The sequence below is a fragment of the Dipodomys spectabilis genome, unplaced genomic scaffold (assembly GCF_019054845.1).
Source record: "Dipodomys spectabilis isolate Male_0828 unplaced genomic scaffold, ASM1905484v1 ptg000001l, whole genome shotgun sequence".
NCBI classification, from domain to species: Eukaryota; Metazoa; Chordata; class Mammalia; order Rodentia; family Heteromyidae; genus Dipodomys; species Dipodomys spectabilis.
In genome coordinates, this window is record NW_024870678.1 from 28318680 (window position 1) to 28332005 (window position 13326).

At 42.9% G+C, this 13326-nt stretch overlaps 1 protein-coding gene across 3 annotated transcripts in view; it reads left to right on the forward strand.

Moving 5' to 3' along the window:
* Utrn (utrophin) overlaps positions 1-13326 on the forward strand; it is a 425153-nt gene that overhangs the window by 50930 nt on the left and 360897 nt on the right. The gene's annotated exons all lie outside the window — the stretch shown is intronic.

Below are 13326 nucleotides of genomic sequence, written 5' to 3' on the forward strand. Positions count from 1 at the left end.
TTTTTTTCTTCTTTTTTTTTCTGATTGGAGTTTATTTCCGGAGTGACTTAGCTGTTATTGTCTTGAGTGGTTTAGAGATTTGTATCTTGTTGGACAATGTATGCCTGTAATGGTCCTGTGAATATTCTGAGAAAAAAACCAGTTTCATGTGTATATTTTCAGGCCATCCACTCTGTGAATGAATATTGTCTCTATAGAAAAACTTCTGGGTTGCCTAGAGTTTTAAAACATTATATTCCTTCTTTTTGCAATCCCTCTTTTCTCTCTCCATGTATTCCTTCCTAGCTATGAATATGAACTAAAATAAACGAGCTGGCTGAATTTCCTTCATGAGCCTGGGTTCTTGGCCAAGTGTGTTTGGTTATCAGCATGTGATGGTTCTCTTCACTGGCTCCTTGGTGTTTTATTGATAGCTATGTGGTCCCCACAGAAAGTCATACAAGCTTCCACGGACAGGACTGCAAACTCCAGGCACAGAAGCAACAGATGTATCACTGGCTTTTCTAAGATTTTTGTGGGTGCTCCCTCAATCCTCTTTCTTTGTCAGGCATGAAGTATCTGTAGTCGACCTGTCTTAGCCTTAAACTTTTAGTTCTAGGGGTCTGGGTTAGCGATGGGGTTGAAGTCAGGAGACAATAAGAGGAACAGAACAGACAGACCTATACATAGTAAGCATGTGAACTGGGTAGACAAGTGCTTTAAATATATTTAAGTGCCGTGCTGGTTGAGTTCTGGTCTATTTAGATAGCATTCTTTCCTGCCCTCTGGCCAGTCAAAAGGTTTTTGGGAAAATAGAAAAATGTTTTTAAAATACAGATATTTTCAGGGATGTTATTTTTAACAAAAATAGAAAAAAACCAATATGACTGTGGCTTCAGATTCCAAGGATCTGGGTCCCAGCAGTTTTTCTTCTCTCTTGCTTCTGAGCTGAATTTTGTTTTTTTTGCTTTTAAATATAGTTTCTGTAGTGTAGATTTCCCTCCCTTCCCCCTCTTTCCTCCTCCCGTATCCTGTCTTCCTTGCCTTCCTCTCTCTCTCTCCTCCTCTCTTCCTGTCTTTCCCCCTCTCCTCTTCTCTCTCCTTTCTCTTCCTTCTCTCCTTCCCTTCCTTTCTGTTGTTTTTTTATTCTTTTTGACTTTTCGTCTGTCTGTCTTGCTGTCTACCCCAAGCTGGCCTCAAACTCTCTCGATCCTCATGACTCATCCTCACAGAGGCTGAGATTACAGCGGTGTGCTACCACACACAGCTTGTAGAGTACATTTCTTTAGTGATCTTATGAACTGTAAAGATGATACAGTTAATGATAAAATATTCACTGACTATCAATTATATTTTCACCAAGGGAGGCCAAAGTTTAAAAAAACATTGAAAATGTGAAGCAAACATATTTGGAGGCATTCTAGAATACCCAGGCATTTACTAATGGCGGCTGCCTGATTTATGTCTGGAGGTTTCCTTGCCTCAGGAAATCACTTCTGAGAGGCCTGACTTATCTTTCCACGTTGCTTGCCGGAACTCTCTCTTTGTTGGCATTTCCTTTTTAGATGGATTAGAAGATTCACAACCTCTGTCGCCCTGTGAATCACTGGAGACCCATAGCAGGAGTCTGGATATACTTGGGGTGGGGCTTGACTTTGGGGCTTTCAAAAACTATGCAAAGGCACTGTGGTGGAGGGGTACAGAGGGATGTTCTGTGTCTCCCATTCTGTCAGGAAGGACCCAGTGCCTCCCAGTTCCCTGCCAGTGCCTGGCAGGATGGCATTGCTCAGCACCTGCTGTGGAATAAGTGAGTTGGGTCCTGGGCCAGCAGGAGGCCCAGCGTACGTGGTGGTCTGGGCGGAGCATTGGCTGTCCTGGGGGAAGAAGCTTTGGATGAGGTCAGGGACTAGTGACTTGTGAGGCAAGGCTGGTTGAGTACCCTCTTCCTCCCCCCCTTCTCCCCCCTCTCCCTCCTCCTTCCTCCTCTTCCTCCTCTTCTTTTTCCTCCTCCTCCTGCTTCCGCCTCCTCCTCCTCCTGCTTTCCCCCTCCTCTTCCTCTTCTTTCTCCTCCTCCTCCTCTTCTTCTCCTCCTCCTCCTCTTCCTCCTCCTCCTGCTTCCCCCTTCTCTTCCTCCTCTTCTTCTTCCTCCTCCTCTTCCTCCTCTTCCTCCTCCTCCTCCTCCTCCTCCTCTTCCTTTTTCTCCTCCCCTCTTCCTCTTCCTCTTCCCCTTCCCCTTCTCTTTAGTTGTGCAAAGGAGTTTCAGTTAAACAATGCAGTTTACAAGTATAATACATCTTGATCAATGTTGCCTCTAAAATTTGGGAATAAGAGTTGTATCAGAAGCTGGGTGTGAGATGTGTTTGTGTGTGTGTGTGTGTGTGTGTGTGTGTGTGTGTGTGTGTATGTGTGTGTGTGTGTGAAGGTAGAAGTAGGGCTGTTTGGAATCACAGAGAGGAGAAAATCTGAGCCATGATTTGCAGTTCATTTGCCCGTGTCCCCTGTGTTGGCACTCGGGAGGTTTAGGAGAACTCTGGGTTACTGAGGTGTGAGAATAATTTTTTTAAATTTCTTCATGTATTTAGTCAGTATTTAGACACGTGGCACTGAAGGTGGGAAGTCTCCCCCCACTCCCGCCCCCTGACCCCCAGTGGGGAAAGGAAAGGAAGAAGGAAGTGTGGTCCCTTGTGCCATTTATGGGGCTGCCGCATCCCCAGAGGGCAGCGAGTCTGCTCTGCAGAAAGGTTTTTGTGCAGGAGAGTTTTATTTTCTGATCTTGATGTTCATAGAGAAAATGAGTTTCTGGGTAGGAGACCAGGCTAAATGTAACTCCCGAGGCCTGAGGATGGAGGTCTGAAATTGGAAGCAGGTGGCCAGAGGAAATGACCTGTTTGAAACAGAAGAATTTGAGGGGAGAAGACGGGTTAGCCTGCCAGCAAACTCTTCTTCAGGGAATGGAGCTCGGCTTGCGCATCCTGAGGTTTTCCTGCTGTCACCTCTGTGACCAGGTGTCCTGGATGGCCCAAGGGACCCTGGTGAGGATTTATGATGTGGCACATTATCAAGTGCTTTGAAAGCTCTCGTCATAATCGCAGCTACGTAAGAGGAATACGTTGTTATCATTATACAAATGCGGGCAGTTGGGAATGGGCTTGGCCTGCTGGTTAAAAGTCTAGAAATAGGGACTCAAACCTCCTGTTCATTGTGGTGATGGCAGCGGAAGCTGTGGCTCTCCCCTGCCTCTTTTCAGTGTTTTCTTCCTGGCGTTACTTGAAAGGCGAGCGCAGGCGGCGGGTCCTGGGCCTGCTTTATGTTTTCACTCGGGTTTTCTGACCCCAGTGTGGAGGCCACCAGGTGCTTCCTTATTCTCTATTAGCTTCCTTATTCTCTATTTGCTTATTCTCATTAGCAAAAGCAGGATTTGGTGGGAGAGCCATCGGAGGGTCTGGTGGACGAATCCCAGGGGCTGCCCTACCCCTGTCCCAGGATTTTGGCCTCCATCTGAAACAGTTCTGTGCACTAGTCACTCAAGTCGTTTTTTTCCCCACTGCTCCAGGACCTTTATTGTTCTACAGAGGAAGATGAGTCACAGCCGAGATCCATTATGGTCTGAAGTGGAATTTTAGTCTAAGGCCAAAGGAGCAAATCCAGTGCCAGTCCTACGAATGGATGCATGCTTGTTTGTGAGCTGGGCAGGCCTGTGTGGGACCCTGGCTGGGGCATGGCTCTCAAGTTCAAGGAAGAGAACTTTATTACAACAAATCATCCATCTCAACTTTAATCTTTAGCAGTGTGTTTAGAATATCTTTATAGTCTGATTCTGTGTGTGTGTGTGTGTGTGTGTGTGCATGCGCCACTTCTGGGGCTTGAACTAAGGCCTGGGCCCTGCACCTGCACTGTTGTGCTCAGGCCTGGCACTCTACATCTGGAGCTACAGCTCCATTTCCAGCTTTTTGGTGGCTAATTGGAGAAAAGAGTCTTAGGATTTTCCTACCTGGGTTGGCTTTCAACTGTGATTCTTAGATCTCAGTGTTCTGGGTAGTTACAGGCGTGAGCCATCAGTGCCTGGCTCAGATTCCTTTTTAATTATTTTATTTTTATTTTTTTGTCAGTCATGGGCCTGGGCACTGTCCCTCAGCTCTTTAGCTCAAGAGTAGCGCTCTACCACTTGAGCTCTGGCTTTTTTCTGCTTAGGTGGTGCTGAGGAATCGAACCCAGGGCCTCATGCATGTGAGGCAAGCACTCTACCACTGAACCACCTTCCCAGCCCCAAGATTCCTTTTTTAAAGAAAAAAAAATTCAGTGTAGAATGAAGATGATTTAGAATAGAAATCATCATTTCCTCCTTTTTCCCCCTCTGTCTTGTAACCATTTCTAATAGCCTTGTTTGTCTGGTTACACTTTTCCCTGTGAATATACAAATACAAAGCTTTATGTCTAAGTTCTTGCAAGTGCAGTTTTTCCTTTTGTACCTAAATTGAAATCATTTTGTGTTTGTGACAATCCATTCAATAGGTAGAAAGAAAGAAAGACAGATGAGACATAGAAAGAACTAAAGAAAGAGAAACTTGCCTGTAAGCTGAGCTACTCAGGTGGCTGAGATCTGAGGATCGAGGTTTGAAGCCAGCCGAGGCAGGAAAGTCCAAGAGACTCTAATCTCCAATTAATCACCAAAAAAGCCTGAAGTGGTTCTGTGACTAAAGTAGTTACAGTCATAGCCTTGAGCAGAAAAGCTCAGGACAGTGTCTGACCCTGAGTTCAAGCTGTAGGACTGGCAAAAAGCAAGCAAACAAACCCCAAACAATAGCAACAACAAAAACTGAAAATACCCGTGTACACATAGTTTCTCTCGGTTGCCTAATGGTTGGAGCAAATATGTTTTGAGGTTAAAAGTACCATCCTCAGAGAGGAGGAAGATGAAAAGTAAGAGATGAGTTTTTGAATCTGTATTTGTCTTTTGTGAAATTGAGTGTCTTTGTATGTGTTTGTGACTTACTGGATGACTTCTGTCAACAAATTGCTGTTCACATACCACCCACTCCTCTTGTTTAGATCTCTGAACTTTAAACTCCTAAAGACTCCAAAAGAAATCTCTACCTCCCCCGAAAATAAAGGCAGATTTGGAATGAGTACTTTGAGCATCTTTAGGGCATTTACATAGCTAACTTTTAATAAAAACAAAAGCCAAATGTGAAGTTTCTGGGATAGAGGCTTGAGCATGAGGACATAGATTCTGTCTTTTCACTTTCTCTTTTGGCTGTGGTAGCGTCTGTCATTATCCCAAGCTGAGCTGACACTAGTAATTATTTTGTTATCTTTCAGTACATTTTGAAAGTACGTCTTTCAGTACATTTTTCAGACACTGATAAATTAATTTCATATGGATGGTAAGCCCAAAATTACGTAGAGAAAAGAGTTTCTGTGTATTTTATGGAAACCCTAGCATTAGAGTTAGCAGAAAGAGGCTGTGGAATAAAATGGAAATTCCATTGAAATGTATTTCAATCCCAGCAATGCTGACTCTGGAATCTCAGTTTCCTCTCCTGTAAAATGAGGGCAGTAGAGCTGATGTTCATGTATTTATTTATTTTTCTTTTCTTGTGCAGGGGAGTTTCAATTCGACAAATTAGTTTATGAAATTACAATGCATCTTGACTGGCTCCCTCTCCATCCTTCTCTCCTGTAGATGTTCATTTATGTGTATGTTCATTTGTATGTAACTTTATGCTCATTTAGATGTCTCTTTCCTTGCCTAAACCCATCAGACCGAGGAAAGAAGAGTAGCAAATGGCGTTGGTTTATATGGTAGTAGAGCCTTTCAAGCTAACAGAGAAACAAATACACTTACGTATTGATGAAGTGCGGTGGTTAGTTGAAGTGCAACCCTCTAGGATACTGCAGGATACTATATGTTGACCCATTAGTTCTCATCCTTCAGTCCTGATCTGTTAGTGAGTTTCAAAATGCGAAGCTGTGGGATGGGAAGGTGGCTCAGTGGTAGAGCGCTTGCCTTGCATGCATGAGGCCCTGGGTTCGATTCCTCAGCACCACATAAGCAGAAAAAGCTGGAAGTGGTGCTATGGCTAAAGTATAGAGCGCTAGCCTTGAGCTGAAGAGCTGAGGGACAGCGCCCAGGCCCAGAGTTCAGGCCCCACAGCAAAGAAAAAAAAAAGAAAATGCAAAGCTGTAAGATCCATTGCGTGGTGGGAAATGGACTGCCACGTGGGACCGCAAATGGCCTGCTGTTGCACAGAGCACACGGGTGTGGCAGGGCACCCAACACATGTGGCCGGTTTTGAAGTTCTCTTTTGTCTACTCAGAAAGGTTTTGATTGTTCACCAGCAAGCGAGGCCAGCAGAGAGAGCAGTCAGTTCCATGCTCCGTGACCTCATTGTCTCATGTAAAAAAACCCTTTCTAGTCTATGGAGAGGATTATTTCTCCAGCTAGAGGTGACTTGACATCGTAGTTCCCAGACACTGTACATGTCCAAAGGCTGCTGGGGGAGATACTCTGGGAGGCTGGCCACAAGGTGCTTGGATGATTGGCTCCTGACAAGGTTTTCTAGGTCATTCACACGTTGTCAGTGCACACATACTCTGTCAGACAGCAATACGCCCCCAGAAGCAGCTCTGCTCCCCTCCTCTCGCCGGGCTGCCCCTTTTCTCCTGGCACCCGCAGCCCTTTGCTGCGGGGAATTGCTGCCAGATCAGATTCCTGGTTTCTGATCTGGCCTGCTTTCTAGATTGGGCCTTAGTTTCTGCTTGAATCCCATGGCGACAACCCTCTTTTGGGTGTCAGTTGTTCTTGCTAGATTCGGTTGTGAAGGGGAAACTTTGAACTCAGGATTTGTGATTGGTAGGCAGGTGCTCTACTGCTGAGCCATGCACTGGTTCGTTTTTTTTTTTTTGTTTGTTTCTACCTCTTCTCACTGGTTCATTTTGAGATAAGGTCTTGCTGCTTTTCTGGGTATATATGTAAGCCTTGAAATAGCTGGGATGATAGGTGCATGCTACTAGCTTCTAACTGGAGAATGGATCTTGAGAAACTTTTCTATCTGGGCTGGCCTGGAATTGTGATCTTCCCCCCTCCCAGGTAGCTACGATTACAGGCATGAGCCACTCATTCCCAGGTAGATCTTGTTTAAAAAAAATCTTCTATTATTGTAAAGGTGAGGTACAGAAGGATTGCAGTTACATAAGTCAGGTAAAGGTTACATTTCTTTTTGGACAATGTCACCCCTTTCCTCACTCTCTCCCAGTTGATTGCTTTCTTTTGAGATAATTCAAAGCCACTCATATAATTGTGCATCTGCCAGTCCTCTCAGAGCTGTTTAGTACGTAGTTATAGTACATTGTTATAGTACATAGTTAACTAAGTCTGATTGACTTGTATTGTAGAAGGAAAACTATAGTCTTTGTCTTGTGTATATATCTGACAGTGGTTTAAGGGGCAGATGGAATAAAGGAGAGAAAAAAAACTTGAAGGAGAAGTAATTATGATATTTTATCTCTGTTCTGAATTCAATCTCTAGGTCTGAAAACCATTCTCTGCTCATGTGCATTCTTCATAGTAATGATCACTTCATTTCCTGCATATAAGTGTTGAATCACGGTGTATTCCTAGTGATCGAGTGTTGAGGGTCTTTTGTAAGTGGGCTGAGGAAATAGTTCTTAATTTCCTTTTTATGGCTCACTGGACACTCCTTATCTATCCACCCCTTTCCATCCATTTCTCATGCTGTACAAGGCAAGTCCTTTGTTCTATGATAAGAATTTATCTTATGCTTTAGTGAAATGTGCACTATTTTTTTAAAAAAAGCCCCTGAAATTGCACTGGGTGTATTCATTGGATTGCTTTTCACACCTTCCACTGCAACACTTCTCCAAGCAATAAAACCTAAATAAAAATAGGAAGCGTTGAAGGCATATTTGAGTATGGAAATAAAAAAAATAGATAATCACTTCCTATAATTAGGAAGACATTGAGTAAATAGTTTTGTCCAGGGAGATAAAGATGAACCATTTTTACCATAGTGACTTGGTGATGAGAGGAAGATAAGCATTGACTTTTATGTACGTTTTAAAATATTTTCTTCTATTTGTTCTTGAGTTAGTTCCATTCTTCTGTTCCCCCTGTCAACCTCAACTGCACCTCAATGTCTATAAGTCAAAGGTAACAAATAAATCAATGATTCAATGAACATTGATTAAGTACCTGCTGTTTCTAGGCCTTGTGGTGGTTAGTGGAAGGGTTGGAGTGTTTTAAATCTGGCTTTAAATATAATGACTCTACTTACAGCCGCCCATGCATTGCAGCTGCAGAATTTATGATGGATGTTTATCGGCTGGGCAGCACAGTGTCCTAAGTCCTCATTTTGTGTCTTGTCTTTGCTCACACATGGCCCTCGGTTTTGTCATCTAAAGCAGTGACTTAGAAAGGTAGTGGCTATGAGTGTTGCTAAAGTTGAACCTAATGAGATGTGCCCACTGGTGATGGAAGAGGAGACATAAAGAACAACACCAAAAAAAAAAAAAAAAAAAAATGGCAAAGCCAAGCAATCTGGGTCAACAGGGCACTTGATTATGCTATACAAGTTGGCTAAAATTAGAAAAAATCATTAATTAACCTGTGAACAAGCTCTGCTGCTGAAGTGAGTGTACACATGAAAAGAGGCAGATAGATTTTGTTCAGGGCCCTAGCAGCCAATCAGATTCTAGAATCCTTTCTCAGAGTCTCTCTGACTCAACTGGATTCAAGCAAAGCCTCTTTCTCTAGCCCTTGGGTGTGGCTTGTCTGCGCTGCTGGCCTCAACCCAGATGCTTGGGATGGTGTTTTGGAGGCAGTGTTCATTGGCTTCGAGAAGCACTAGAAAGCCACTTGGGATAAAGCCGCTGGAAGCAGGGCCGGCCCCGTGGCTGGTTCTGCTCCTAACGTGCTCAATAATTCATGTCTTTGGAGGTCAGGTACACCTTGTCCAGGAATCCTTTTGCTGATCTCCATTGTGTAGGTTTCCATCTTCTCAGATTCCTCAGCTTACCTCTGAGCTCAAATTCAACGATTCCTACATCTGTCTGCTGGTCCCAGGAATGATGATAGATGTTCTTTTTATAAAAAATTACTTTATTGTTATTGTAGAGGTGATATACAGTGGGGCTACATTCACGTACATCAGGTAATAAGTGCGTTTCTTTTTCTACAGTGTCATCTTTTCCCTCATTTTCTCCCATTTCTTCCCATCTCCACCCGTGAGTTGCATAGTTCACTTTCACCCTCTTTCTTCATGCTGTGCCCTTCCCCCACTCTTCCACAGATGTGCATGTGAATACACCTCATATAAGGTAAAGAATTCAGAGTCACCAGAAAAAGAAAAAAATTAAGAAAAAAGTCCTTTGTTCCCCTATCTTTGGAGTTCGTTTCCATAGGTATATTATTTTATACACATATGAAGAGGTGCTTGGGTATTGCGCCTTTGTGATTCTCTCCTAAGACATCTCTGTTGGTCTCACTGTATGTATCTACAATCCCATGTAATTTGTCATGTGTGTTTTAGATCTAACTCCCTCATATCAGGGAGAACATTCACCGTTTGTCTCTCTGATCTTGGCTTAGCTCACTTAACATGATTTGTTCTAGTTCCATCCATCTCCCTGTAAATGGTATTATTTTATTCTAATGGTTGCATAAAATTCCATTGTATATAGATAGGTACCACATTTTTTGAATCCACTGTGGGGCATGATAGATGTTCTTGATCTGTGTTTTGGAAAGCCTGGTCTATTTCTGCCACACCTGTCAAAGGTTGACGAAAGGTCTATCCTTAGATACATTGCAGTTCCTGGCACATTTTGGTGGCTCTGATTTTTTTTTTTTAAAACCAGTGAATTAGACAGAGTTACAATCAGAAGTTCATGCATGTGGAATCCAGCTGCAGGATCAAAGGCCACCAAATGATTCTAGGCTGCTTATATTATCTAAAAAATGTAAGGGATTTGAATCTTCAATATGGATATACCAGAAATAGTCCTTCCTTCCTTCCTTCCTTCCTTCCTTCCTTCCTTCCTTCCTTCCTTCCTTCCTTCCTTCCTTCCTTCCTTCCTCCCCTTTCCTTCTTCCCTCTCTCCCTCTCTTCTCCCTCTCTCCTTCCCTTCCTCTGTCTCCTTTCCTGTCCTCCCTCCCTTCCTTTCTCCCTCCCTTTCTTTTTACTTGTATTAGAGATTTGACTTACTTTCTAGGCAAGTGCTCTACTGCTTAAACCATGCCTCTATCTACTTTTTGAGTTGGTTATTTTTAAGTTTGGGTCTTGCTTTATGCTTTATGGGCTGGCATAGACTATGATCCTCCTACTTGTGTATCTCTATGTGACACACCACTGTGTCAAACCATTGTGCATCTCCCAAAGCTGGGAAAATAAGTGTGCTCTACTATGCTCAGATATTAGTTGACATGGAGTCTCTCAAGTTTCTTTTTGTCCAGAATAGCTTCAAACTATGAGTACTTGATCTAGATGTAACCTCCAGGTAGCTAAGATTATAGGTTTGAGCCACCATACTTGGCCTCTTACATTCTTCCCTGAGAAAATGTACTGTACCTTTATTATTCGTAATTTTACATGTTTTGAAGTAAACTTAACTTACAATAGTTTTGCATCTGTAGAAAGTTTCAATATGATACGAAGAGTTCTGGTTTGCCCTGTATTCCCTTGTCTGCCTTCTCATTGGCTTCTTACATTATTACTGTTACATTTACCCCAATTAATTAATGGATATTGATATATTATTAAACAGTTATTATTAACAGCAGTAATTCAAAGGCTGCCAAAAGAGTTGTTAAAACCTAAATTTATACATGAAATAATATTTTATAGCACATAATCAGGTTTTATGTCTCACTTATAAAGAACTTAAAACATTTAGCTTCTTACATGCAATCATAGTTGCAAATATACGCACAAAGCAAAAAGGTCAGATACTTGTTTAATTAGTTAATGAAACAGTTATTTCCAACGTTATTTGCCTTCTAGAATCTGGAACAGGGTTAGGTTATTTGAAAGGCTAACATTTGGTTGAGCTATGTGAAGTTATTATATCAATGGAAAGAATGTCTTGGTGATGCCTTAGGTTTCCGTGGACATGGGATATGTGCTTTAATTATTTATAATACCTTCAGGCAGAGGGTACTGTTTAAAATGTGTTACAGGTATTGCGCAGGCTAGCCAATCAGATTGAAGTCTGAAGCGCAAGAAATAGCAGGTGGTAAATGTAGATTCCTCTTGTCTAGATCCCCAAACAGTGTTTTCACACATCACCAAGTGTTGCCCAGCGCTGAGAATCTGGGATATACAGCAGTTAGAACAGCCTGTCACTACGCCAGTGTGTGCTATAGAAGCACTTGCTTCATTGTTTGCTTTGCTTTTTTTTTTTTAAATTTCAGTTATTTATTTTGGATTTCTACACATACCACTTAGCTAGACACATCAGAATTTCTTTCTAAGTTAAATTGCCACACCTATTAAAAATCAGTTTACTTTTTTTTTTTTTTTGGTTGGTCATGGGGCTTGAACTTGCCTGGGCATTGTCCTTGAGCTCTTCAGCCACTTCCGGTTTTCTGGTGGTTAATTGGAGATAAGACTCATTGGCTTTCTTGCCGGGGCTGGCTTTGAACCACGATCCTCAGATTTCAGCCTCCCTAGTAGCTATGATTACAGGTATGAGCCAACAGCACCAGGCCAGTTTACATTTTTGACAATAGGCTTGCCCTTGGAAGCTCTACCCAGCCTGTGGGAGGCACAAATCATCTAGTGGAGATGAAGAACTATAAGGTCCATGGTGAGGTTGGGTTTTCCGCTCTTGTCGCAGGCCCTTCTGAGCCTGCCTCCTGTTGACACAGGAGAGGGTCGGGAGGCCCCTGGGTGTGGAAGTGGGATTTGGAGGCCAGTTGTTCCTCCTGACTCCCTCCTGCCCTCCCATACCCCCACTGCCGGCTTTGCGTTCAGTGGGGGCTCAGCAGTAGGAGGAGGAGCTTGTGTGTGCTCTGGCTCATGCCAAATCCCCTCATTTCCCCATGATGATATGTTATTAGTATCCTAATCCCTGTTATTTGTTAAGTTAATCTGAGCTTCAGGGATCGGGAAGATCACAGCGGTTTTGTTTCCTGTGACTTCATTGAGCTCTGGCTAGGTGAGACTCCACTAGAGACACCAAAGGCCCATGATTTAATATCTACAAACATTGTTTTGTATGCAGCCTTTCCATCTTGGAAAGTACGCTGGATACAGAGACCTCTGTTATAGATTCTAAGGTATGCATTTGCCTATTACCACACTGAATCTTTGTTGTTTTTCAAGCCTCGGATCCAGAAGTCAATGGGATGTGAGGACCGGAGATAAACTGCCCCCCACCTCTTCCCCAGAATCTTTGATCTCCACACTTCCCCTGGAAGCTTTGGCAACCTTAATTCATCTGTCTTCCTTTGACTCTACATGGCTGTTCTCAGTAAACAATGATTTACTGACATTTTTTAAAAAAATAAAAGTAAATTATTTAAAATAACTGTTTGTGCCAGGCCCTTCTGTCATCCTAGCTAGTCAGGAGGCTAAGATCTGAGGATTACATTTGGAAGCCAGCTGGACTGGAAAAGTTATGAGACTCTAATCTTTAATTAACTGTCAAAAAGCCGGAAGTGGAGGTGTGGCTCAGGTGGTAGGGTAATAGCCTTGAGCGCAAAAGCTGGAGATCCTGAGTTTTAAAGTCCCAGTACCAGCACAAAAACAAACAACTTTTTAAAAAAAATTTAATAGGTGATACTGGGGTTTGTACTCAGAGCTTTTAGCTTGCTAGACAAGCACAGATACTCTACTGTGAAGCCACACCTCCAACCCTCAAAGAAGTAAAAGTAATTAACTTATTTAGCTACTGTTAAGTTGATTCCTACTAATTAGCAACCTTACCACATCCCACATAGCAGATGTGGCCAGGTGTTTGCTGTAGGGCAAGCGAGGAAAAACAGGGGTCCACTTACCTAAGCTTGTTTTTATTTATTGTTTATTTTTGTGCCCATCCTGGGGCTTGAACTCAGGGCCTGGACACGGTCTCTGAGCTTTTTTGCTCAAGGCTGGCACCCTACAATTTGAGCCACAGTTCTACTTTTGTTTTTTTGGTGGTAGGAAATAACAGTCTCATGGACTTTCCTGCTTGGGCTGGTTTTGAACTGCGGGCCTCCCGAAGTATCTAGGATTACAGATGTGAGCCATCGATGCCCGGCATTTAGTTATATGTGACAGATTCTTAGGGTTATAATTGCTGGGATATAAGGTCTAATTTTAGGGCCATCAACATGCATTGCTAAGTGCA